The sequence below is a fragment of the Oncorhynchus gorbuscha genome, linkage group LG13 (genome assembly GCF_021184085.1).
Source record: "Oncorhynchus gorbuscha isolate QuinsamMale2020 ecotype Even-year linkage group LG13, OgorEven_v1.0, whole genome shotgun sequence".
Classification (NCBI taxonomy): Eukaryota; Metazoa; Chordata; class Actinopteri; order Salmoniformes; family Salmonidae; genus Oncorhynchus; species Oncorhynchus gorbuscha.
In genome coordinates this window covers 33,564,242-33,586,915 of record NC_060185.1, presented here as the reverse complement: position 1 = coordinate 33,586,915, position 22,674 = coordinate 33,564,242, and the positions used below count along the sequence as shown (strand labels likewise).

Here is a 22,674-nt window from a genome sequence, read left to right as displayed (position 1 = left end):
AGAATGGGATAAAATCCCCAAATACAGATGTGCAAGGCTGATACAGACAAACCCAAGAAGGCTCACATCTGTAATCACCGCCAAAGGTGCTTCTGCAAAGTATTGACTCATCGGTGTGAATACTTAAGTGAATGCGATATTTCTGTATTTCATTTTTTATATATCTGCAAAAAAAAATGTTTTCACTTTGTCATTATTGGGTATTGTGTGTAGATGGGTGAGGGGAAAACAAAATCAATTTAATACATTTTGAATTCAGGCTGTAAGATATCAAAATGTGTAATAAGTCAAGGGGTATGAATACTTTCTGATTGCACAGTACATACTGTATAGAAAAAATACATCTAATATGTTCTTTTCATTGACTCATATTTACATTTAAGTCATTTAGCGACTTACAGTTAGTGCATATATTAATATGTCGTGATCTAGTTTGAAGTACTCTACCAGACATGCATGTGGTCTAATCTCTCCTATAGGATGTGGATGAGGCCCATTATGGTTACTCCTTTAAGTATCTGAAAAACAAGCCTGTAAAGGAGCTGAATGGAGACCAGTTCCTCAAGATGTTCCAGGCAGAGGAAGAGGGCCTGCTCACCATAAACATCTGTATTGACCTGATTGGAGTGAAGGGGTGAGGGCTTTTTAGTATAACGTTGTGTAATAACATATTAATAACATTGTCAGCATCCCAAATGGCCCCATATTCACTAAATAGTGCACTACGCTCTGGTCATATTTAGTGTATTTATGTTGGGCGGTATTCCCAGGGATACGTGCAATGCCGTCGGGGGTAAGCCAAATAAAAATGTGATTCACATTTTCAAACAGTCCATTTAGATTTTCCAACAGGGCTATACATTTGGGTGATGTTTTTTTCTCACCTGAGTAGCCTCGTTTCACTGCCAAAAATAAAAAATAAACCATCTAGTGTTTCTTTGAAATAACAACACAATGTCAAATACAGGTAGCCTAGTCAAATAATTAACATCCAATCACATTAACCGTTACTCTGTCACAGAAAACCTTTGCTCTTGCACAGAAATTTAGAAACTAAACTAAATTGGCATAATTTTAAAAATAAACCACAGGAGTTTTTTGAGCGAGAATTCAGATGACCTTCGATTAGTAAAACATGTATAAAAGCAACAGGTACCATTAATAAGAAGGGGCTAGAAGCGTCTTATATGGTGAGCTACCGAGTGGCTAGGACAGACAAGCCCCTACTATTGTGGAGGACTTAATTATTCCTGCTGCCGTAGATATGGCTGGGACAATGCTTGGGGAAAAGGCCCCCAAAAATTATACAGACATTACAGACTATACATCAAACAACACTGTTTCACGACACAGCAGTTGTAACGTTGTTCGTCTGTTGAATGAAGAGAGTCAGACCGAAATGCAGCGTGTAGGTTACTCATGACTTTAATGAAATATATCGCGGTACATGAAATAACTGAATAAATACAAAAACAACAAACGGAACGTGAAACCTATTACAGCCTATCTGGTGAACACTACACAGAGAGAGGAACAAACACCCACAAAATACAACGCAAACTCAGGCTACCTAAATACGGTTCCCAATCCGAGACAACGAGAATCACCTGACTCCAATTGAGAATCGCCTCAGGCAGCCAAGCCTAACTAGACACACCCCTAATCATACACAATCCCAATTAATACAAACCCCAATACGAAACACAACATATAAACCCATGTCACACCCTGGCCTACCCAAACATATACCAAAAACACAAAATACAATGACCAAGGCGTGACAGCAGTGACATGGCAGGAGATGTTTTGAAACAATTACTTATTCGCATACAAGCCAGTGAATTCTATGCATTACAGCTGGATGAGTCAACAGACATGGCGGGCCTGGCTCAGCTCCTAGTATATGTCTGTTACATTTATGAGGCGTCAATTAAGGAAGACATCCTCTTCTGCAAACCACTGGAAACCAGGACAACAGGAGAGGATATTTTAAAACTACTAGACAGCTTTGTGACATCAAATAGACATTGGTGGTCAAGATGTGTTGGTATCTGTACTGATTGCGCAAAAGCCATGACAGGGAGACATAGTAGAGTGGTAACATGTGCAAGCAGTTGCTCCCGACGCCACTTGGGTACACTGCATCATCCAACGAGAGGCTCTTGCTGCCAAGGGAATGCCTGACATCTTGAAAGACGTTTTGAACACGATAGTGAAAATGCTTAACTTTGTTAAAGCAAGGCCCCTGAACGCTCGTGTATTTTCTGCATTATGCAATGAAAATGGCAGTGACCAAATAACGCTTTTACAACATACAGAAGTGCGCTGGTTATCAAGGGGCAAAATATTGACAAGAGACAAGTTTAAAGTTTTATTTACTAATTTTCACTTGTCTGACCTCTTGCATGATGACGAGTTTCTCACACGAGTGGCCTATCTGGGTTATTTTTTTTCTCGCCTGAATGATCTGAATCTAGAATTACAGGGACTCTCCGGGACAGAATTGAGGCTATTATTAAGAAGTTGGAGCTCTTCTCTGTCTGCATTAACAAGGACAATGCAGAGGTCTTTCCATCATCATGTTTTTTTGTGTGCAAATTAACTCAAGCTTACGGACAATGTCAAATGTGATATAGCGAAGCACATGAGTGAGTTGGGTGCGCAATTACGAAGGTACTTTCCCGAAATGGACCACACAACTGGATTCATTATCCCTTTCATTCCCTGCCTCCAGTCCACTTACCGATATCTGAACAACTTACCGACTTACCACTTACCGATATCTGAACACAACTGGATTCATTATCCATTTTAATTCTCTGCCTAAATTAAATTAAATTTCCACAGAACCGCTTGTTGCAATTTCGATGAGGCTCTCTTGTTCAGATTAATTTGAAGCCACTGCCCGATTTATGGATAGGGCTGCGTTCAGAGTATCCTGCCTTGGCAAATAGCGCTGTTAAGACACTGATGCCCTTTGCAACCACATACCTATGTGAGAGTGGATTCTCGGCCCTCACTAGCATGAAAACTAAATACAGGCCGTGTGTGGAAAATGCTTTAAGACTGAGACTCTCTTCAATACAACCCAACATTGCAGAGTTATGTGCATCCTTTCAATCACACCCTTCTCATTAACCTGTGGTGAGTTATTTACCATTTTTGATGAACAAAGAGCAAAATTATTGATTATTTTTATTTGTGCCCTGGTCCTATAAGAGCTCTTTGTCACTCCCCACGAACCGGATTGTGACAAAAACTCACACTCATTCTTATGTTTAATAAATGTATTGTATAGTGAGTGTGTGTGGCAGGCTTACAATGATGGCAAAAAACAACATTTGAGAGTGTGCTGACCCTGGTGCTAGAGGGTGTACACAGCTGGAGGTTGAATGTTTGAAGGGGTACGGGACTATAAAAAGTTTGGGAACCACTGATGTAGGGAGTAGGGTACCATTTGCAATGCAGGTTCTGAGCTTGTGTAATAATATATTAATATCATGAAATAACCATTAATAACATGTAATAACATATTAATACCACGTAATAACATATTCCAAAATGTATTATTTTTTACATGTATACTGTCCTGAATCAGTCAAGTATCGATGATATCACTATGTTTGTTGAGCAGGTACGGAGGTGACCAGGCGTACTATGAAGAGATAAAGCAGTTTTACTACAGAGATGAGTTCAGCCACCAGGTTCAGGAGTGGAACAGACAGCGCACTCTGGCCATTGAACGATCCCTCAAACAGTTCCTTTACCCGCAGATGGCGAAAGAGCTGAAGAACAAACTTATTGCAGAAGCAAAGGAGAACATCATTAAGGTACTCCTCCCCCCGCTTCCCCCTCACACACACACACACAAGGATACATCTTCTGCAGCAACATCTATTGTGATATATTGTGAAGACATTACCTCAACATTTCAACTTCTTCTTTTCTTTACTTTGATGTGACGTCATTGCTACTTTGGTATTGATTACTTATTTTCTTATTCTGGTATTGACTTTCCAAAGCAGGCGGCTCAGAGCATTGATGTATGTTGAGCCTGCTACAGTGTTGTGATAGTGGTTGCCCGCCCCTCAGGCCTGCAGCAGGAAGCTGTATAACTGGCTGAAGGTGGCGCCCTATCGGCCTGACCAACAAGTGGAGGAGGAGGATGAGGAGCTCATGTCTGAGGCCCACGGCAAAGGGATCCGCGTTCTGGGAGTGGCCTTCTCATCCAGCAGGTAGAGTACTGCACACCGTCTCTGACTTCACTTTGTTTGTGTCCCAAATTTCACCCTAGTCCCTATGTAGTGCACAACTTTTGACTAGACCCTATGTGCCTCTGGGCAAAAGTAGTGCACCATATAGGGAATAGGGTCTCTCTAACTGTCTCAAATGAACTGCCAATATGCCAACATTCCATTCAATCAATAGATGTGATAAGAGGTTGATGGAACGCAGACCGTGGGGGATAGAAGGACACCGGATTGGCGCACATTCCACAAATCTGATCAATCAAAATGGATATTTGTCAAGTCTGGCCCTCAATATGGTTACTAAAGTCCAATTTGGATATATTTGGCTGTTTTCACTGCATAACATTTAGATGTAGTTCCTTCTCAGGTTTAGAAGTATTGAGTGACTGCTATGCTAACTCCCTTTGTATAAGCTGGTAGCATTTTAAAAATTCTTTATTTAACTAGGCAAGTCAGTTAAGAACAAATTCTTATGTTCAATGACGGCCTAGGGTTAACTGACTTGTTCAGGGGCCAAATGACAGATTTTTACCTTGTCAGCTCGGGGATTCGATCTTGCAACCTTTCGGTTACTAGTCCAGCTCTCTAGCTTGCACAGAGAAGTGGTGTTAGTCAGTCTTTTTAACTGTAATGCAGTTGATTGGTGACCATGACACGTATAAACAATAGCCTAAATGTAGTCTAATTTTGCTGGAGGGCAATGAGGAGATTCAGGATCTTTTCCCAATGGCATCTTTCACCCCACGCGTTTCCATGGTATTTCCATTATTTTGGTTGAGTTCCATTGACCTCTTTACTGCATCTATGCAGTCAATCCACAGCCATACACTGGCTAAATCAGTTGATGATAAAACTTAGTCAAGTTGTAAATGCAACAAGTACTGATATTGTATCATACAGTATAATAGCACTCAAAGCTTTCCAAGAAAACAAAATGTTTGACAATTACAGTCTTGTTTGCTTATATGTTAGAGGCTATGTACACAGAAAATGTGTATAAAACTGTATTTACAATTATATGAAAATATTTTGGGTTGACAATAATTCTATTACACAATTTTTTAAATATCACATGCCTTACTTACTTTTGTTTTCCTTACTTTTGTTTTCCAAAGTATGCCTCTACTGCCATTAATTCGAATTAGACTGGTTTGGATTTCTCCCTGGCCAATATGGCTACCATTTTCACCCCATTCTGGAACATTGAGGGTTTATGACATAACCCCTCGAGAAATTTAATAGGAACTCTATGTTTGTGACATAGTTATTATTCACTGCAAACCTCTGTCTGTCTACAGAGACACCCCAGTGTTCTGTGCCCTGGTGAATGGTGACGGAGAGGTAGGGGATTTCCTCAGGCTTCCTTACTTCCTGAAGAGGAGGAACGCATGGAGGGAGGATGAAAGGGAGAAAAAGGTATATATAAAACCAAACCAAGTGTGAGTCCTAAATGGCACCCATTTACATGTTAGTCATTTAGCAGACGCTCTTGTCCAGAGCGACTTACAATTAGTGTAGTGAGTGCATACATTTTCATACTTTTATTTTCGTACCATAGGGCTCCGGAAAGAAGTAGTGCACTCTGTAGGGAATAGGGTCCATTTGGGACACAGAGCAAGAGTTTTGAAGAAGCTCAGATAACCATACCATCCATTGTTGACCATATTTGTAGTAAATATTGTAATATTTGTCCTACCATACCTTTAGATCTACGATATTGAAACCCTGAAGAAGTTTCTGAACAGCAAGAAGCCTCACATCATCGCTATAGCTGGGGAGAACAGGTTTGCAACCCTCTCCTGGTTTCTTTCACCTGTGGCCTTCTTAGACTACTGTTTGAAGAAGCTTACTAACATGACTGAGGGTGCATCCCAAACAGCACCCTATTCTGTATATAGTGCACTACTTGGGTGCCATTTGGGACGCACATCCTGAACGTTTGTAATGTTCCCCCTCCACTCCCTGTGCAGGGACGCCCAGATGGTGATTGAGGACATTAAACGCACTGCCAGTGAGCTGGAGCAGGAGTCCTCCTTCCCCACCATCGGGGTGGAGCTGGTTGATAATGAACTGGCCATGCTCTACATGAACAGCAAGAAGTCAGAGGTCAAGTCATGCCCTCATTTCCCAAACATGTTTTCTTTATTCTCACAAGACATTTCCTCATCTCAATTTTGTCTACATTGGAGTTGTTCTACATACTGTACCTCCAGAAACTCTCTCTGAGTGGTCCACAATGTGGTTTTTAAATATGTAATATGTATTGCCAATGACTGTAATATTGTGGAGTGAGTGACAGTTAAATAGATTTTTCTCTTAACTCTACATACAGTACCAGTCATAAGTTTGGACACACCTACTCATTCAAGGGTTCTTCTTTCTTTTTACTTTTTTTCTATATTATATAATAATAGTGAAGACATCACAACAATGACATAACACATATGGAATCATGTTGTAACCAAAAAAGATTATTCACCTCCAGGCTGTGTAAGGGCTATTTGACCAAGAAGGAGTGTGATGGAGTGCTGCATCAGATGACCTGGCCTCCACAATCACCCGACCTCAACCCAATTGAGATGGTTTTGGATGAGAAAAGCAGCCAACAAGTGCTCAGCATATGTGGAAACTCCGTCAAGACTGTTGGAAAAGCATTCCAGGTGAAGCTGATTGAAAGAATGCCAAGAGTGTGCGAAGCTGTTATCAAGGCGAAGGGTGGCTACTTTGAAGAATCTCAAATATAACATATATTTTGATTTGTTTAGTTACTACATGATTCCGTATGTGTTATTTCATAGTTTTGATGTCTTCACTTTTATTCTACAATGTAGAAAATAGTAAAATAAAGAAAAACCCTTGAATGAGTAGATGTGTCCTAACTTTTGACTGGTACTTTATTTTTCTATTTCTCCAATCCACAGGCAGATTTCCGGGACTACCCCCCTCTCCTGAGACAGGCTGTGTCTGTGGCCAGGAAGATCCAGGACCCCCTGGTGGAGTATGCTCAGGTGTGCAGCAGTGACGAAGACATCCTCTGCCTCAAGTTACACCCTTTGCAGGTACAGACTGAGTTCCAAATAGGACTTTGATTAACTTGTTTGGGATATGGGGCAGCATTTTCACTTTTGGATGAATAGCGTGCCCAGAGTGAACTGCCTCCTACTTAGTCCCATATACTAATATATGCATATTATTCTTAGTATTGGATAGAAAACACTCTGAAGTTTCTAAAACTGTTTGAATGATGTCTGTGAGTATAACAGAACTCATATGGCAGGCTTTTCTACAGACAATGAAATTCTCCGGTTGGAACATTATTGAACTTTTATGATAAAAACATCATAAAGATTGATTCTATACTTAGTTTGACAAGTTTCTTCGACCTGTAATATAACTTTTTTAACTTTTTGGCCGACTGGACGAGAATGCGCTTTTGGAATTGTTTACCAAACGCCCTAACAAAAGAAGCTATTGGACATAAATGGACATAAATGATGGACATTATCAAACAAAACAAGCATTTATTGTGGAACTGCGATTCCTGGGAGTGCATTCTGATGAAGATCATCAAAGGTAAGTGAATATTTATAATGCTATACATGAATAATGTTGACTACCCAACATGGTGGATATTTCTCTGGCTGGTTTGGGCTCTGAGTGCCGTTCTCAGATTATGCTTTTTCCGTAAAGTGTATTTGAAATCTGACACAGCGGTTGCATTACGGAGAAGTGTATTTATATTTCCATGTCTAACAATTGTATTTTCATCGACATTTCTAATGACTATTTCTGTAAAATGATGTGGCTCTCTGCAATATCACCGGATGTTTTTGGAACTAGTGAACGTAACACTCCAAAGTATACTGAGATGTTTTTATATAAATATGCACTTTATCGAACAAAACATATACAGTGCCTTGTATTCGGCCCCCTTGAACTTTGCGACCTTTTGCCACATTTCAGTCTTCAAACATAAAGATATAAAACTGTATATTTTTGTGAAGAATCAACAACAAGTGGGACACAATCATGAAGTGGAACGACATTTATTGGATATTTCAAACTTTTTTAACAAATCAAAAACTGAAAAATTGGGCGTGCATAATTATTCAGCCCCTTTACTTTCAGTGCAGCAAACACTCTCCAGAAGTTCAGTGAGGATCTCTGAATGATCCAATGTTGACCTAAATGACTAATGATGATAAATACAATCCACCTGTGTGTAATCAAGTCTCCGTATAAATGCACCTGCACTGTAATAGTCTCAGAGGTCTGTTAAAAGTGCAGAGAGCATCATTAAGAACAAGGAACACACCAGGCAGGTCCGAGATACTGTTGTGAAGAAGTTTAAAGCCGGATTTGGATACAAAAATATTTCCCAAGCTTGAAACATCCCAAGGAGCACTGTGCAAGCGATAATATTGAAATGGAAGGAGTATCAGACCACTGCAAATCTACCAAGAACTGGCTGTCCTTCTAAACTTTCAGCTCATACAAGGAGAAGACTGATCAGAGATGCAGCCAAGAGGCCCATGATCACTCTGGATGAACTGCAGAGATGGGAGACTCTGTCCATAGGACAACAATCAGTCGTATATTGCACAAATCTGGCCTTTATGGAAGAGTGGCAAGAAGAAAGCCATTTCTTAAAGATATCCATAAAAAGTGTCATTTAAAGTTTGCCACAAGCCACCTGGGAAACACATCAAACATGTGGAAGAACGTGCTCTGGTCAGATGCAACCAAAATTGAACTTTTTGGCAACAATGCAAAACGTTATGTTTGGCGTAAAAGCAACACCCTGAACACACCATCCCCACTGTCAAACATGGTGGTGGCAGCATCATGGTTTGGGCCTGCTTTTCTTCAGCAGGGACAGGGAAGATGGTTAAAATTGATGGGAAGATGGATGGAGCCAAATACAGGACCATTCTGGAAGAAAACCTGATGGAGTCTGCAAAAGACCTGAGACTGGGACGGAGATTTGTCTTCCAACAAGACAATGATCCAAAACATAAAGCAAAATCTACAATGGAATGGTTCAAAAATAAACATATCCAGGTGTTAGAATGGCCAAGTCAAAGTCCAGACCTGAATCCAATCGAGAATCTGTGGAAAGGACTGAAAACTGCTGTTCACAAATGCTCTCCATCCAACCTCACTGAGCTCGAGCTGTTTTGCAAGGAGGAATGGGAGAAAATCGATGTGCAAAACTGATAGAGACATACCCCAAGCAACTTACAGCTGTAATCGCAGCAAAAGGTGGCACTACAAAGTATTAACTTAAGGGGGCTGAATAATTTTGCATGCCCAATTTTTCAGTTTTTGATTTGTTAAAAAAGTTTGAAATATCCAATAAATGTCATTCCACTTCATGATTGTGTCCCACTTGTTGTTGATTCTTCAAAAAAAATACAGTTTTATATCTTTATGTTTGAAGCCTGAAATGTGGCAAAGTTTGCAAAGTTCAAGGGGGCCGAATACTTTCGCAAGGCACTCTATGTATTGTGTAACATTAAGTCCTATGAGTGTCATCTGATGAAGATCATCAAAGGTTAGTGATTAATTTTATCTCTATTTGTGCTTTTTGTGACTCCTCTCTTTGGCTGGAAAAATGGCTGGGTTTTTCTGTGAGTTGGTGGTGAACTAACATAATCGTTTGTGGAGCTTTCACTGTAATGCATTTTTTAAATCAAACACTGGCTGGATTAATGTGAATTATCTTAAAAATGATGCCTAATACTTGTATGTTTAAGAAATTTGATTTATGAGATTTCTGTTGATTTGTATTTGGTGCCCTGCAATTTCATTGGCTGTTGGCAAGGGGTTCCGCTAGCGAAATGGGGTCCCAGTCCTAGACAGGTTAAAAGTAGTGCACAATACAGTGAATAGAGTGACATTCAGGACGCAACTCATGTTTCCATTAGGCCAGGCATGCTTGGGAGATAATCATCACCTACTGGTGGCTTTGATGAAATCACACAGAGCTTACAGAGATCCTTTACAAACCCCTACTAAATGGACGATTTAGTAGGGGTTTAGATTGTTCTCAAAATTCTCACATAGAAACTTCATTGGGAGGAAGAATGTTTGATGTGTTTTTTACATTTTTTTGTAAAATCATGATGAAAGTGGCCATTTTAGGACCTTTTTGACCCATACATCCCCCCTGTAAGACCCAATGATCTGTGAACCGTACATGATACAGACAACACCTTGGTTCCATCATACTCCTAACTGCCAGTCTTACGGTAATTAACATAAACACATTTAGCATCTCCTGGCTTCCACGCAAAGCCTACAAGCCACTGATGCAGACCTTTTGAAACGTCTACATAAAAAAAGTCTTATAAACCCATTTAATATAGCCCTCACAATCACAATAAATCCATTATTTATTTTGAACAGGTCTTAAGAAACATGTTATAAAGAAAATGTTGGCTATTTCAGAAGAACAGAATAGCATACTCTGAAATGTCCGTATGTTATGCCCTGATCTAGCTATACCATATGGCTGTGGGCCACACTAGTTCATTTAGCATACAAGATTTGCTTAGAATTCCATGGCATTATTTTATATTATTTTATAGTATGAAGAATACAATTGAACTTAGCCGAATAAAATAGAAAGGATATTTTCTCCAAATGATTTCCGAGGGAGTGCGCACATGCAGCTACTCTGTATTGAGCGCTTAACAAGGAAATAGGTATTCCTAAATGCTTAATTTAACAACTATAGTTGTTATACAAACATTTTATGTTTAGATTTTTTTATACATATATTCTAAGGCTGCATGATGTGACTAATGATGATTTGAAAAAAGTTGCATGGAAGGCATGAGCTCTGCTTTGTTTCTTGTGCAGGCTGCACACATTTCATCAGTCTCTCATTCATAATTTGACAAGTACTTGATAATATTCTCACCGTGCCTTGAATTTATTGGCGGCATCTCCCTTGTGTGGCCGTAATGCCCCCTAAAAAATCCATGCCTTTTGTGGCCAAAGTGGCCGTTCTGCCCTTGGGCTGAATATAATAATTATAATTCCCTTCTCTTGGCAGCCGTGGTCCAAAGCACCTCTCACTTACATGACTCTCTCAGATATCTCAATTGTTATTAGCCATTGCCCGTCACGTGATCGGGTCCTTCTCACAGGCATCTCAGCTCCTAGGTAGGCTACAAGTGAAGACCGACACATCGGGGACGCAACTGCACGCGTGTCCCTCTTACCGAATTCCGAGGTGCATATTGAAGATGTTAGAAGAACTGTCCACATTTAGTTTTTGTCAGCCAGCAAGATGATTGGCCTAATGAACAGCGAAAGCACGAGCCTATGTCAATCTACTATCACCCATAGTACAAAAGTGTACCTATTCTATTGGTCAACTTGTCCTTCTGTGTGAGAAATAAATATTCCAAACATACTCTGGGACAGTTGTGGGATGCGATAGAACCCAAATTACACTGAACAAAAATATCAACGCAATGTAAAGTGTTGGTCCCATGTTTCATAAACTGAAGTAAAATATCCTGGAAATGTTCCATATGCACAAAAAGCTTACTTCTCCCAAATGTAATGCCCAAATGTGTTTACATCCCTATTAGTGAGCATTTCTCCTTTGCCAAGATAATCCATCAACCTGGAAAATGTGGCATATCAAGAAGCTGATTAAACAGCATGATAATTACACATGTGTACCTTGTGCTGGGGGACAATAAAAGGTAACTCTAAAATGCCACAATTTTGAGGGAGCGTGCAGTTGTCCTGCTGACTGCAGAAATGTCCACCAGAGCTGTTGGCAGAGAATTGTATGTTAATGTCTCTACTGTGATCCGCCTCCAACGTCGTTTTAAAGAATGTGGCAGTACGTCCAACCGGCCTCACAACCGCAGACGGTTGTACGGCGTCGTGTGGGTGAGCGGTATTCTGATGTCAACATTGTGAACCCATGGTGAGGTTATGGTATGGGCAGGCATAAGCTACGGACAACAAACACAATACCATTTTATCGATTGGCAATTTCAATACACAAAAACACCGCAACAAGATCCTGAGGCCCATTTTTTTCAAGGTATCTGTTCCCAGTCATGTGAAATCCATAGATTAAGGCCTAAGGAATTTATTTCAATTGATTGATTTCTTCAAATGAACAATAACTCAGTAAAATAATTGAAATTGGTGCAACAAAAAAGCAATGAGGCTGATGCAACAGATCAGAATGTTTATCTTAACTTTTTTAAACTATTAGGCTATTTCTTCACATAATAAGTGCAGCAATGCGCACACGGCAGTAGGCTATAAGCACAAATATTCCAAATTCAATTAGCGGGAAAACACTGTCCTCAAAAGTATATATAATATAATAATATATGCCATTTAGCACGTAAAGTGACCGCAAATGAGATTATGGATGTAATGCTTTATTATAAAGGTGCATATTTATGGTGAAATTTATCTTCCCTAAACTTGAAACTCACGCACCCACTTTGTATACCAGTAAGGCTCTACAGTTGTAAAGCGGATTAATGTGCTTAATTTTAAGAAGTAATTTGGTCACTTAAATTGTGATACAAACCTTATCAAAACATATAGGCTTATGGGCTAGACTACATGAGGTGTGCGACTATGATTTGAAAAGGTCACACAGAAAAAAGGCATGTGCTGTTTCTTGCCTTTACTGCACACGCTGGGCATCATTCACAAGTGATAATATATAATTCACAAGTGGCATAGCAGTCAGGCGTCTTTGTCTTCATCTTGTCGTGTCCCGTGTATATATCTTTATATATATCTTTTTATATATTTTTTCTTCGCATATATTTTTTAGATTTGCAACCCGCCTCACCCAATGTGGTATAGATCTGCTATTTTCTTTACTTTAGAACCGGAACCCCCAACAGAAGCTAGCTACTAGCGAGTAGTCAGCTAGCCACTGCTAGCGGTCATCAGCTAACCTTTAGCCCGGACAACTCCTGCCAGTCTGCACAGCGCATTTCAACCCAGAGCTTATCGTACTTATTTTTCTCCATATCTCCGGATTCATACCGCAAGCTCTGAACCTCTTCACCTGGATCATCGCAGCTAGCTGCTATCCGATTGGCTTCTCCTGTTTAACGTCTCTATCCTGAAGCAACCCCTGCTGACCCATCACAACTGGTCTGCCGATGTAACTGCATGAGGGTGCTACAACAGACTTCTTCGGTCGCAACGTCCCTCTAAGGCCCTTCTGCTAGCCCCGGCCCGCTAGCTGTCTGAATCGCCGTGTCTCCAGCCCGCCCAGCTCCTCACTGGACCCTGTGATCACTTGTCTATGCATGCCTCTCCCTAATGTCAATATGCCTTGTCCATTGCTGTTTTGGTCAGTGATTGTCTTATTTCACCGTAGAGCCTCCAGCCCTGCTCAATATGCCTCAGCTAACCCTCTTGTCCCACCTCCCACACATGCGGTGACCTAACCTGGTTTAATTGATGTCTCTAGAGACAATGCCTCTCTCATCATCACTCAATGCCTAGGTTTACCTTCACGTTGTCTGTACATTATGCCTTGAATCTATTCTTCCGCGCCCAGAAACATGCTCATTTTACTCTCTGTTCCGAAACGTACTAGATGACCAGTTCAGGTGCCCTGGACACCATATGTGAATTGATTGAGTTCGTGCTGTTAGGTGACCTAAACTGGGACATGCTTAACACCCCGGCCATCCTACAATCTAAGCTTGATGCCCTCAATCTCACACAAATTATCAATGAACCTACCAGGTACAACCCCAAATCCGTAAACATAGGAACCCTCATAGATATCATCCTAACCAACCTTCCCTCCAAATACACCTCTGCTGTCTTCAACCAGGATCTCAGCGATCACTGCCTCGTTGCTTGCATCCGTAATGGGTCTGCAGTCAAACAACCCTCTAAGGAGTCACCCTTCATCAATGTCAAATGCTCCCTAAAACACTTCAGCGAGCAGGCCTTTCTAATCTACCTGGCCCGGGTATCCTGGATGGATATTGACCTCATTCCGTCAGTTGAAGATGCCTGGTTAATTTTTTAAAGTGCTTTCTTCACAATCTTAAATAAGCATGCTCCATTCAAAAAATGTAGAACCAGGAACAGATATACCCCGTGGTTCACTCCAGACCTGACTGCACTTGACCAGCACAAAAACATCCTGTGGCGTACTGCATTAGCATCGAATAGACCCCGCGATATGCAACTTTTCAGGGAAGTTAAGAACCAATATACACAGGCAGTTAGAAAAGCAAAGGCTAGCTTTTTCAAACAGAAATTTGCATCTTGCAGCACAAACTCCAAAAAGGTCTGGGACACTGTAAATTCCATGGAGAATAAGAGCACTTCCTCCCAGCCGCCCACTGCACTGAGGCTAGGAAACATAAATAAATCCACGATAATTGAGAATTTCAATAAGCATTTTTCTACGGCTGGCCATGCTTTCCACCTGGCCACCCCTACCCCTGGTCAACAGCCCTGCACCCCCCACAGCAACTTGCCCAAACCTCCCCATTTCTCCTTCACCCAAATCAGGATAGCTGATGTTCTGAAGGAGCTGCAAAATCTGGACCCCTACAAATCAGCCGGGCTAGACAATCTGGACCCTCTCTAAAATTATCAGATGAAATTGTTTCAATCCCTATTACTAACCTGTTCAACCTCTCTTTCGTATCGTCTGAGATCCCCAAAGATTGGAAAGCTGCCCTGGTCATCCCCCTCTTCAAAGGGGGAGACACTCTAGAACCAAACTGCTACAGACCTATCCTGCCTTTCTAAGGTCTTCGAAAGCCAAGTTAACAAACAGATCACAGACCAATTCGAGTCCCACCGTACCTTCTCTGCTATGCAATCTGGTTTCAGAGCTGGTCATAGGTGCACCTCAGCCACGCTCAATGTCCTAAATGATATCATAACCTCCAACGATAAGAGACAATACTGTGCAGCCGTATTCATAGACCTGGCAAAGGCTTTCAACTCTGTCAATCACCACATTCTTTATAGGCAAACTCAACAACCTTAGTTTCTCAAATGACTGCCTCGCCTGGTTCACCAACTACTTCTCAGACAGAGTTCAGTGTGTCAAATCGGAGGGCCTGTTGTCCGGAACTCTGGTAGTCTCTATGGGGGTGCCACAGGGTTCAATTCTCGTGCAGACTCTTTTCTCTGTATACATCAATGATGTCGCTCTTGCTGCTGGTGATTCTCTTGTCCACCTCTACGCAGACAACACCATTCTGTATACTTCTGGCCCTTCTTTGGACACTGTGTTAACTAACATCCAGACAAGCTTCAATGCCGTACTCTCCTTCCGTGGCCTCCAACTGCTCTTAAATGCAAGTAAAACTAAATGCATGCTCTTTAACCGATCGCTACCAGCACCTGCCCGCCCGTCCAGCATCACTACTCTGGACGGTTCTGACTTAGAATATGGGGACATCTACAAATAGGTGTCTGGTTAGACTGTAAACTCTCCTTCCAGACTCACATTAAGCATCTCCAATCCAAAATTCAATCTAGAATCGGCTTCCTATTTCGCACCAAAGCATCCTTCACTCATGCTGCTAAACAAACATACCCTCGGAAAACTGACTATCCTACCGATCCTTGACTTCGGCGTTGTCATTTACAAAATAGCCTCCAACACTCTACTCAGCAAATTGGATGCAGTCTATCACAGTGCCATCCATTTTGTCACCAAAGCCCCATATACTACTCACCACTTCAACCTGAATGCTCTCGTTGGCTGGCCCTTGCTTCATATTTGTCGCCAAACCCACTGGCTCCAGGTCATTTTTGCTAGGTAAAGCCCCACCTTATCTCAGCTCGCTGGTCACCATAGCAGCACCCACCTGTAGCACGCGCTCAAGCAGGTATATTTCACTGATCACGCCCAATGCCAATTCCTCCTTTGGCCGCCTTTCCTTACAGTTCTTTGCTGCCAATGACTGGAACTAATTGCAAAAATCACTGAAGCTGGAGACTCGTATCTCCCTCCCTAACTTTAAGCACCATCTGTCAGAGCAGCTCACAAATCACTGCACCTTTGCATAGCCCATCTGTAAATAGCCCATCCAACTACTAACTTTTTTTTGCTCTTTTGCACCCCAGTATCTCTATTTGCACATCATCATCTGCACATCTCTCACTCCAGTGTTTAATTGCTCAATTGTAATTATTTCGCCACTATGGCCTATTTATTGCCTTACCTCCCTTATCTTACCTCATTTGCACACACTGTATATAGAATATAGACTTTCTTTCCTATTGTGTTATTGACTGTATGTTTGTTTATTCCATGTGTAACTCTGTTGTTGTTTGTGTCGCACTGCTTTGCTTTATCTTGGCCAGGTCGCAGTTGTAAATGAGAAGTTGTTCTCAACTAGCCTACCTGGTTAAATAAAGGTGAAATAAAATGTAAAAATGATATATAAATCACAAGTGATAATATCACCCATCAGACTATTCATAATTTAATCTTGTCTTTACGTATGCTAATTAATATACTGAATGTGTGAAATTAGTTTTGATTTAGAATGGACCATTGTCATTCACCTGCATCAGAACAGAGATAAGGGGGGGGGGATTATTGTAATCTATGCACTTAAATAGCAAATGGAGGACGCTTTTGCCATCGTTAATTTCCATTCCAGCCAGGTAGGCTATACACCTGTTGTAAAACAAAGCAATTTTCTTAATATTAGGTTAGTAGTATAGTAAGCCTAGCCTATAGAAAGCTGAGGGAACCTCTTTTTAATAGAAGCCATCAAAACTCTGTTTTCTCACGCAATTGAATAGCCTATAGATTACATTTTCGATTACATTTGCATTGATGCCAGAGTCATTACATGGACAACAGAGTGCTGGGTTTGGTAGGCTACTAATGACCATCAGCAGCATTAGAGCTTGGAGAGGCCTAGTTACAATGACTAAATGGTCACGTGGAATTTGACTGTGGTCATGACTCAGGTCACCGTAACAGCCCTAGCTGTGATTGGTTAATAACCTATAATGTCAATGTATAAAATGGAGAGCACATTCTCAAAATGTAATGTGTTTAAAGAGTATATTGTTCCAAACACCAAGATGTTGTCTGTAACATGTACGGTTCACGGATCATAGGGTCTTACAGGAGGCAGGTATAGGTTTTAAAAAGGCCTAAAATGGTTCTTAAACAATGTTGTGATACAAATGTAAAAAGCATGTTAAACATCCTTCCTCCCAATTAAGTTTTTGTGAGAATTCCCAGAACAATCTGTGATAACATAAATATTTTTGGGCCATGCCGAAGTGGAATCACCCTAATGCAGTAGCAAGTCTAGTTGACTGTACATGATAATCATAGTCTGGTTTGAATCAAAGTCTGTGAATCAATGTGTCTGTAAAGAGTGAGTCTAACTGTTCTCTGTTTTCTTCCCACACAGGAGCATGTAGTGAAGGAGGACCTGCTGAATGCTCTGTACTGTGAGTTCATCAACCGGGTGAATGAAGTGGGTGTGGATGTGAACCGGGCCATGGCCCACCCCTACACCCAGAGCCTGGTACAGTACGTCTGTGGCCTGGGGCCCAGGAAGGGATCCCACCTGCTCAGGGTAAGACATAGATCACATAAGGCATCTAGATTGCCAACATGTTAATACAATGTAATTACAATGTTACTACACAGATATAAAAGCAACAATATACCAAGTGTTACCAGATAGAATTGATTAATATACAGTATCAGTATGTACCTATTTGCTTTTATTATTATAGTTTCTCAGTACTCTATTGCATGGGTTCCTCAACTTTTTCACTCAGGCCCCCCTTCCAGCATTGTGGAATATCCCACTTGCACTCGCATCACATCTATTTCTATGGGCGCAAGCACTGTTCATGACACAAACTGTTCACACCCCTCTTGTTGGTGGAGAGAACATTTTGCAGGTTTAAAGTTAATTTTCTGCAATTCTACACATTTTGTCATTGGGTCTAGAGAAGATTTTGCGGTTTTAAAGCAAATTTTCTCGCAATTCTATACATGTCTAATGAGTATTCATGTGATATTTGATTGACTCTAATATTACCACAAAATCTATAGGCAAAAAAACCTAGTTAGAAAACTTTATCTGACATGGGCAAGTTGATCTGGACATTTCTGACAAGTTATAAATAGCTCTCGAAGGTATGCAAAGACTGACATGACAAGATAATTCTGATGATGCACTACTTGAAATTGCACCTTTGGGAACCACCCTGCTTTGGGAACCACTGCTCTACTGTACTGACATCTGAATAGATACTTTTACATGTACACTTATCCATCTCTGTTTCCAGATCCTGAAGCAAAATAACACTCGTCTGGAAAACCGCACTCAGCTGGTCACCATGTGTCACATGGGCCCCAAGGTCTTCATCAACTGTGCTGGTTTCATCAAGATTGACACAGCTTCACTTGGAGACAGGTCGGTCTCAGAACATTGGGCATGGTCATTCATGCAATACTGCAGAAAATTCCTGAGACTAAAAACCATATTTTGATTTTAAATTTAACTCATAATAGTAACATTCACTACTACTTTTATTGACATCATCACACAGCCAATTCACTACATAGTGTCTTTCCCTACCTGCAGTACTGACTCCTATATTGAGGTTCTGGATGGGTCGCGGGTGCACCCAGAGACCTACGAGTGGGCAAGGAAGATGGCCGTGGATGCCCTAGAGTACGATGAGTCAGCGGAGGACGCCAACCCAGCCGGAGCACTAGAGGAGATCCTGGAAAACCCAGAGCGGCTCAAAGACCTAGACTTGGACGCCTTTGCCGAGGAGCTGGAAAGACAGGTCAGTGTGGGAGATGTAGGCTGCATCCCAGAAGTATTGCACTATATAGGGAATAGGGTGCCATTTGGAACACATCCGTTGTCCTACTCTGGGTGGTTATGAAGAGCTTGCATCCTCTTCCTGATCTGAGGACATTGTAGTGCTCACTGTTTGAGACTCTCTGTTTCCACAGGGCTATGGTAACAAGGGTATCACCCTGTATGATATCCGTGCTGAGCTGAGCTGCAGGTACAAAGACCTGAGGTCCACCTACAGAGGACCTAACACAGAGGAGATCTTCAACCTGCTCACCAAGGAGACACCAGAGACCTTTTACATCGGCACGTAATGTTTCTTCTCAACCAGGGCCTTATTGATATCTCTTTCAAAATTATGGGTTAACACACACACTACCAACCTTTTTTGGTGCAGGGAGTCACAGCCCCAATGTGGACATAGTAGAAAATATGTATAACTCCCTTATTGGTATCTCAACAATGTTTTCATGGTCTCCGTCTGTCTGTCTTCGTGGCTCTATAGGTAAACTGATCACCAGTGTGGTGACAGGCATTGCTCACCGGCGCCCCCAGGGGGAGAGTTATGACCAGGCCATAAGGAATGATGAGACAGGTCTGTGGCAGTGTCCTTTCTGTCAGCAGGATAACTTCCCTGAGCTCAGCGAGGTGAGAATCTGATATGCTCCATATTCTGCTGCAATCTATACTTGCACACTGTGAGTGACAGCCCATCTGAAGAGTGGTGGGCTATCGGGTTTTAAGTTCCTAGATTATTGTTATTTGTTGCTATAGTTTTATTGACCACAGCTGTCTTTTTGATCAACAAAGTCTGACATAGCCTTTGTTTTCTTTGGCAGGTGTGGAATCATTTTGACAGTGGCTCCTGCCCTGGCCAAGCTATTGGGGTCCGCTGTCGCATGGACAACGGAGTCACCGGCTTTATCCCTACCAAGTTCCTCAGTGACAAAGTGGTCAAGCACCCTGAAGAAAGGGTTAAGGTATCACTGTAGTTTCCCCCAAAATATCTCTCGATTTCAGTATAACTACCAGTCAATTACCAAAGTCATATAACAGTTTATAAAAGTAATAACACTTTATAAGTCATATAGCACTTTATAAAAGTAACAACACTTTATAAAAGTAACAACACTTTATAAAAGTAACAACACTTTATAAGTCATATAGCACTTTATAAAAGTCATAACACTTTAACTTGAACCTGCTGTAGGTGGGCATGACAGTGCACTGCAGGATCATGAAGATTGACATTGAGAAGCTCAGTGTGGATCTGACCTGTCGGACGTCAGACCTGTCAGATAAGAACAATGAGTGGAAGCTTCCCAAGGACACCTACTACGACTTTGACACTGAGACAGAGGATGTGAAGCAGGAGGAGGAGGCCAAGAAGAAACAGCAGAGAACAAGTGTGAACCTGTCTGATATCTTACTATACAACTCTAGATGGAGAACATAGCTGGAATTGATAATTGGATAAAATTACATTCTTGATTCATCTTTTATTATTGGTTGATTTTGGTAATGGTAGTAAAAGTAGTTTTTGGGCTAGTTTCCGGGACACAGATTAAGCCTAGTCCTGGAATAAGAAGCATGGTCATTGAAAATGTTCAATTTAAAGTGTTTTTTAGTCGAGGACTAGGCTACATCTGTGTCTGGGAAACCAGGCCTAATAATATAATACCAAACGCTAAAATACATCTTTCCACTCCCTGTAGCCTACATCAAGAGGGTGATAGCCCACCCATCGTTCCATAACATCAACTTCAAGCAGGCAGAGAAGATGATGGAGTCCATGGACCAGGGAGATGTGATCATCAGGCCCAGCAGTAAGGGAGAGAACCACCTGACTGTTACTTGGAAGGTTGCTGATGGCATCTACCAACACATTGACGTACGAGAGGAGGGCAAGGAGAATGCCTTCAGCCTGGGACATACCCTGTGGATCAACACTGAGGTCAGCTCCATTCACAGGCTTCTTCATTTTGAAGCAGTATATGCCTGAATGAATATAATTAGTGCGTCCAAAATGGCACCCTTTCCCTATATAATCTACAGAAGTAGTGCACTATTTAGGGAATAGGGCGCCATTTGGCATGAAACCAATGTGTTTCACTAGGTTGTTTGACCTTTTTCTCAGGAATTTGAAGATCTGGATGAAATTACAGCCAGATACGTTCAACCAATGGCTGCATTTGCTCGCGATCTACTTGGTCACAAGTATTTTCAAGAATGCAATGGTGGAGACCGAAAGGTAGGAACAAGGATATACATTCTTTCAATTCACAGTATCATTGTGTATGAATGTGTATTTATGTGTTTATCAGCTTATCTGCCAGTGTGTGTGTTTGAGAGAGAGAGAGAGAGTAAGAGTTTCAAAGAGACAGATGGGATAGAAACCTTTTCAATTCTCTTCGATTGATCATCACCTGTCATCCCTGTTTTTTGAATTGCAGAAAATGGAGGAGGTCTTGGTGAAAAGCAAGAAGGAAAAGCCTACATTCATCCCCTACTATGTGTCTGCCTGTAGAGAGCTGCCAGGGAAGTTTCTGCTCGGTTACCAGCCCCGCGGAAAACCAAGGTTACCTCAGGACTGTCAACCACACTAGCCGCTGCCTTTGTCATTGAAATAAACACCCAGTCATACAATGCATGAAGTTGCATAGATATATAAATGCTGGAGATGCACTTGGCTTCATTTTCTTTCATGTGCAATTGACACCCTAAAAAAGCTCTCGAAAAAAAGCTCTCGTGTTGGAAATGGAACTGCCTCACCCCCAAAACCCAAACACAGAATGTGTGTCAGTACAGTAGGGGAAGCATAAAGCGCCTGTTTGTCTCTGCCGCTGTTGCCTGCCAAGAGAAAGAGTGATTATTGGTGCTTGTTTAGAGACATGAAAGGACATAAACATTAACCCTTATTTACTTCTCGAGGGGTTGTCACATGTATCCACAGTAACTATGTGGTGTTCATAAAGTACTATACTGTGGTGTTGTAATGTCACAATGTACTGTCATTGTTATATTGTCATAATCAGAATGGCATGACTTTTCTCTGGCATGCAGGGTTGAGTTTGTGACTGTCACGCCTGAGGGGTTCAGATACAGAGGCCAGATTTTTCCCACAGTCAATGGACTCTTCCGCTGGTTCAAAGACCATTTCCAGGAGCCAGTGGCAGGTCAGAGCCTACACAGAATGCCACACAATGAAACCTGCAGTCCAGGGTAATCGTGCTCTAATGACAGATTCACTTCTGTTATCTGATATTTTGTATTTCTCCTACAGGGATTACTCCCAGCAGCAGCAGTAGAACACGAACCCCAGCCTCTGTCAATGCCACGCCAGCCAATATTAACATTGCAGGTCAGTTTAGGGCCGGGACAATTCCAGTATCGCCATATTTTTTCCATGACAAAAAGGAAAACACGAAGCAGACAAAACTCTTTGGTTATTTAAAAACCTGCTGTATGTAGAATATTGTGTGCTATAGCTTGGTAAAAATAAATACATGTGACTCTGGATGACAACATAATTATGTTTGTTTCCAGCATTAGGGCTGTTTTCCTAAAGAAGTTAAATCTGC

At 41.4% G+C, this 22,674-nt stretch overlaps 1 pseudogene across 1 annotated transcript in view; it reads left to right on the top strand.

Annotated features, from left to right (window-relative positions):
* Positions 1 to 22,674, top strand: part of LOC123992753 — a 34,044-nt pseudogene that overhangs the window by 9,229 nt on the left and 2,141 nt on the right. Inside the window, exons 16-34 of the transcript XR_006831307.1 lie at positions 480 to 634; positions 3,635 to 3,830; positions 4,093 to 4,235; positions 5,549 to 5,666; positions 5,958 to 6,034; positions 6,221 to 6,356; positions 7,172 to 7,309; positions 17,681 to 17,848; positions 18,573 to 18,700; positions 18,872 to 19,079; positions 19,252 to 19,399; positions 19,599 to 19,741; positions 19,933 to 20,073; positions 20,304 to 20,499; positions 20,809 to 21,047; positions 21,231 to 21,344; positions 21,547 to 21,671; positions 22,157 to 22,269; positions 22,377 to 22,454. The product of XR_006831307.1 is annotated as a transcription elongation factor SPT6-like (transcript). The remainder of the gene's footprint in view (positions 1 to 479; positions 635 to 3,634; positions 3,831 to 4,092; positions 4,236 to 5,548; positions 5,667 to 5,957; positions 6,035 to 6,220; positions 6,357 to 7,171; positions 7,310 to 17,680; positions 17,849 to 18,572; positions 18,701 to 18,871; positions 19,080 to 19,251; positions 19,400 to 19,598; positions 19,742 to 19,932; positions 20,074 to 20,303; positions 20,500 to 20,808; positions 21,048 to 21,230; positions 21,345 to 21,546; positions 21,672 to 22,156; positions 22,270 to 22,376; positions 22,455 to 22,674) is intronic.